At 42.3% G+C, this 5243-nt stretch overlaps 2 long non-coding RNA genes across 2 annotated transcripts; one reads left to right on the plus strand and one right to left on the minus strand.

Annotated features, from left to right (window-relative positions):
- Positions 1-1954: 1954 nt before the first annotated feature.
- Positions 1955-2670, plus strand: LOC128881624 (uncharacterized). The gene is made up of 3 exons (XR_008458130.1): positions 1955-2291; positions 2362-2414; positions 2560-2670. It is a non-coding gene; the product is annotated as an uncharacterized LOC128881624 (long non-coding RNA).
- Positions 2661-4529, minus strand: LOC128881623 (uncharacterized). The gene is made up of 3 exons (XR_008458129.1): positions 3317-4529; positions 3099-3235; positions 2661-2969 (listed from the first exon to the last, which is right to left on the minus strand). It is a non-coding gene; the product is annotated as an uncharacterized LOC128881623 (long non-coding RNA).
- Positions 4530-5243: the final 714 nt, after the last annotated feature.

Consider the following 5243-nt stretch of genomic DNA (forward strand, 5'->3'; position numbering starts at 1 on the left):
ATCCAACCGGTCTTCTGTAACTCTACCACAGATCATTTAATCCGGAATGACCTAATCGTTCAGAACTTGGACGATCGAATCGCAGATAATTAAACAGGACAAAAATCCGCGATGTGACAGGCTGGCACGGGAGTTGTGGACTTGTTCTATATTGTACAGACATTCTATTGTATAAACATAAAAACACTTACAATTTTACAAGAATTTTAGGGAAATTTCTCCAGAAAGGACTTCAATATCCAGAATTTTGTTTTGTTATAAGGAAAAAATTGTCTCGTTCATCCTATGCTTTATTAAAGAGACAAAACTATAATTCAGAAATGCCATAAATGTATAGTAAAGAAAAGTTGTGCTGTCGAGTTCTGTTGAATAAAATATTTTATTTCATTTTGCTTTCCATCAGCAAGCAAACTTTGATGCAACCGAGTGTATTATTTATATGGGTAGGCCACGTCTAAGGGTAAAGAACTGGGTCTCCGTGGCAAGAACGAGACGTGAATCAGTGGACACTTTCGAAAACAACACGTCAGATAGATCAACGATTGCAACGGTGATTCGCAGAATAGAACGGTAATCCGGGGCTCGTGTGCCGTTCCGATACGCGAATCGAAACGTTTGCGTACGTTTCATAGTAAACGCGAACGTTACGTTTGTCTAGCATTGAACTAATTCGATCCGACAAATCATGAGAGAGAGAGAGATACGATACGGTGACGTGTTTGAGCCAACATAAGTATATGTATATGTATATCGAGTGGAACGAGGCTTAAAAACTGTGTTTTTTCAAAGTGGGGCAAGAGGGAGGGACCATGGAGAGGGAACGTGGAAACAAATTTTTGATCAATTTTTGATTGTCTGCAGGGTAATTTCAACTATTTCAGGCTATTTTCTATTAATATATTCATTATAAATGTTCAGGAGCTGTTGTTGTATATTTCCCTTATATAATTTCTTTTAAAATTGTCTCGAGGAATGAAACTTTCATTTGTTTCTTACATTATTTTTTCCTCAATTTACATGGCACTCTAAAGAACTGATCCTCCGCGTGAATCGAGAGGCAAGTATAAAAACTTCTTTCGTTCTGTTCATTTGCACATCTCACGGAGGCAGAAGTTGCCCTTTTTGGGGTTGGCTTATTACGTCTTTCGCGGTAACTGGACGATCGTTATTTTCTTCCGTGAACGGAACGGAAAGTAGTAAAAGCCGAGGATCTGGGTTCGTTGGACCCCAGGTCGATCTGACGTAATTTGCTTCCAGGTCGTCCACGGGTGGATTTCCTCTCTGTTCAACGCGCGTGTTGTCGGACGATACGTTCTGTTGGTTCGAATTTCACCGAAACCTGTTATGCCACCGATGAGACGGGTTTACAACTGCAGTGGAATCCTTTGGATCTGGGTGTCGTCGACTTTTGCTGCTTCGATTTGCATGGTGACACAGATGACTGTCCCTTTTCGCCCTTTGCGATCTTCTCCCTGCTTGTTAACTCGATTTCCTTGGCATCCACTGTCTCCCGATTCGTCGGCTTTACCCTCGTACTTTACGTCACGATTCTACGTTCTGCTTTGACCTATATCTATCATTTCATTTTCAATTTTATGAAAGCTATGGGTGCTACGAATGTCATTCCCAATTTTATCAGAGCTAAGCTCACTATGAATTCAACCTTCACGAGGTCTCTCGGAACTCTGCTTCCCACAAAATTGACGATCGATTCTTTGGGATACGGTAATGGATCCAGCTGGTTCTACGTGATGAAACTTTCAAAGGGGAATTCTCTCCTCATTGTCGAGTAGGCGACAGTCCCTCGTGATGATAGCTGTGACGTGCTCGTGGTCTCAACCAACATTTCGATCACGTTTGACCGACTATTCTTACGTCAATAGACGTCACTGCGTGTTTGTCGCTCTCGTTTACATTGCTCTTGTCGGGAGGAACGAGGGAAGAATAACGTGGATTGTTGATCGATGAAGCACGCATATGTACACGATTACCAATTGAAATATTTCAATTTCTCTTCTGGTTCGAAGGAATGCTGAGTAATCGAGTCTCGGGCTACATAAGATGTTTGTCCTAGGTAGATAATTTTACCTGCGGCTTACTAAAAAAAATTGGTTTGCACCATTTTCATAACGAACGACTCATACAGAAAGAAAATCAAAAGGTTGACCATAAGTAATTCAAACAGGAAGGAAGAGTTCAGCATTGGAGAGGAAACGAATGTAAATGACTCGTTCGCATGAAACTCGTCGCTTCGGCCTTTGGTCAGCGTATACTGTGAATTCGCATCCGAGGTGAGAAATAAAGACCTGTTTTCGAACGACATCCGCTATATTTGTTTTGTTTCTGTTATTCCTTGTTCAGGATGAATACCGCCTGACTATATTCGCATAATATGAAAACATCTTCGTGTCCCGGTAAGTATTATGCAGGTGGTATTCAACGCGAACGAACGAGCCCTGGTAGCCCATTGACAGGCTTTTCCTGTCGCCGTTAACGTTGAATGGGTAATTCACGATCAATGATAGCGACCTTACCCCACATATTCTCTATCAATTCCAGCTCCGCTAGAAACGACGAAAAAGACGTTGGAAATAATAATACCGAACGCCAGGTAAATTTAGCATTGCGGGGTTTCGATATCGGCAACTCGAGGCGCCAGTAGCGGAGTCGCGAGTTTACCAGACCAGGTAAACGCAAGCTGAATTCATGCAACACAATACCTTGTCAGGATATCTAGGTGATTGTGTTAGGTAATTTTCAGAGGTTAGGAATGAAGTTTATTATTTATTTTCTCTTTCAGAAAGCTACCAAAGCTGTTTGAGATATTTGAGTCGTTTGTGGAAAGAATACTGTAGCTGCGAAGACTTTTCAAGAATGGTTTGCGAAACTAAAAGTGGAAGATTCCATCTAGACCATCTATTCTGGTGGAGAATACATAATTCATTAGTTTGTTGTACTTTTCAATAAATCTGCGAATAAAGAAAACGAGGGAACTTATTGATCAAGCCAATAAAACGCGAATATATCTAAATATCGGGATGCTAGACACTAGTATATGCCGTTAACCGATACGTCTAGGTAACAGTATACTTACTAACCCCTTTTAACTAGTAGTCCACGAAATCGGATATCTAAGAGTCAGAATATCTAACCCAGACACACTAGGGCACTAATGTCACTAGGCTTTATCCTCAGGAATTGATTTGCTTTGTTTAAGGCCGGTGATTTAACGTGTCTAGACAGTGACAATGATATTCTCGTTGGTTAGTTGTCAAAGGGGGAGATAGAGGGATGATTGGATAGAAACTCAACCTACCAAGTTCCTTCTTCGTCCCAAAATAAAGAAATAACAGATCGTGGTTGTTGTCCGAACCTCGATTTATGGTTTGTTTGAAAATTTCATTTGGTTAATAAAGTAATTCAGCAGAAATCATACAAAACTTAAGGACACACTGTGCTGTTATTTCGTCCGCTACAATGAGTATCCTGCCATATTTTCCGTGGTTTTTGAGATATCCCACGTCTTCCAAACTGAAATTAGGTTCAGCCCAATTCGGTACGGCTTCACCATCTTGCTCTGGCTCGCTCGTCCGAAGGGAAGGATCGATACCTGGCTTTTTTCTCGCAGAACACCCATTCTTCCTTCCAAGTATGTAAGAAGCGTACGTGGAAAGAAGAATGCAGTTTCTTCCTAGCAGCTGCATCAAAGCCGACTCGGGATTCTTCTTCCTTTTCTGTGCTCGAACGCGCTTCAGGTGGCTTCGCAACGGGAGGATTGATCTGCGTCCTTGAATACGGAATGACTGGAGCCCTGGGAAGGGCGAGTGTTTACTTTGTAACAATCTCGGGACTCGGTCTCTCGGTCGGCTGCATTTTTATGCGTCTGCATTAGTCTTAATCGCTATATTATGAGCATCAAGTGGTCCCGAGTCGGGTGAATTTCAAGGGTGAACCAGCATTTCACGTTTCTTCTTCTTCTTCGTCTTCTCTCTTTGTCTCACACGGGAATGACTACCACGGTTCACAAGGGAATCCCACAGGTGTATAATTATATTCCTTATATATTATAAGTGTTAAGAATTACTAATGACACCACTACAAATTTCAATAATGATTAAGTAAATGTCTACTCATAGCTGAAGAACAGTATATATATAGTATAGTCAACATAAAAGGAAATATCAGCAGGAGTACTACTAGAGCCCTATTCTGGGCTCTATTCGATATTTACCGGACATATCAACATTCTAAAAAGTCCAAATAAAATATACGTAGGTGTATAGAGAAAATGTACAAAGTAAAAATTGTACGGTGTCCTAATATTCAAGTTAATCGCTGTGTACAAATTCACACCTAAATGCACCGTCATTCGGGGTCTGGCCTATGCAATCTCCGCTCGGCTCTTCCCACACCCTTGACCTAGACAGACGTGTTTGAATATTCAAGAGGCGACCACCACAGACACTTTGTTGCATGTGAACCGCGGTCTACCCTCACCTATAACCTGATCGTTTCTTTTTCCTAGTCGAGGCGCTACTGAAAAAAAACCAATCGTGAAAATTGGTGGTCTTCTCGAGACCAAATGAGCATTCGTGAGCAGCCTCACGATTTATTCATACGTGCCTCTAGGACGATCGTCCCTCTGATCTCCCTGCCATGCCGCTGGCCAGATTCGGAATTAGATAGACAACTCTCGATTGAAGACGTTTAAACGGCTCGTAATTACGGAATATTAAATCCCTATGTTGTATAATCCGATTTGATTATGTTAAATGTATTAGCATACCAGCTTTTGGCCTGTGGCTTCGCTCGCATGGACATCGACTTGAAAGAAAAATCCGTACTCTATGTTGGGGAATGGTATAAGTCGACTGTTTGATGCTTCGCATAAATATTTTTATGCCATTTCAGCATAGTGGGCAAGGTCTGAAAAATGATAGAACATTAGGTTGCCTCGACGTTTGCGTAGCTGGGGACAGGTGTACTCGAGTGGTACCGCGTTTGCCGCCCAATGTGCCTGGTATTATTAGATTAATAGAACGTGTCGGGTCGTGCGGCAAACTGGGTCTCGGGGTCTCGGTTTCGCACATAACCGAGCGATCTTAGTCGAGCTGGCAGCCACGACGTCACCGGAGAACGCGGTGCACCGGGTGAAAGTCTCAGCTTGCGGAAAATGTGCGGTCGCAACGATCGCGGTTGCGCGAGACCCGACGTCGATTGCAAGAGAACTCGAAATTGCCGAT

This window comes from Hylaeus volcanicus, chromosome 8 (genome assembly GCF_026283585.1).
Source record: "Hylaeus volcanicus isolate JK05 chromosome 8, UHH_iyHylVolc1.0_haploid, whole genome shotgun sequence".
Taxonomy (NCBI): Eukaryota; Metazoa; Arthropoda; class Insecta; order Hymenoptera; family Colletidae; genus Hylaeus; species Hylaeus volcanicus.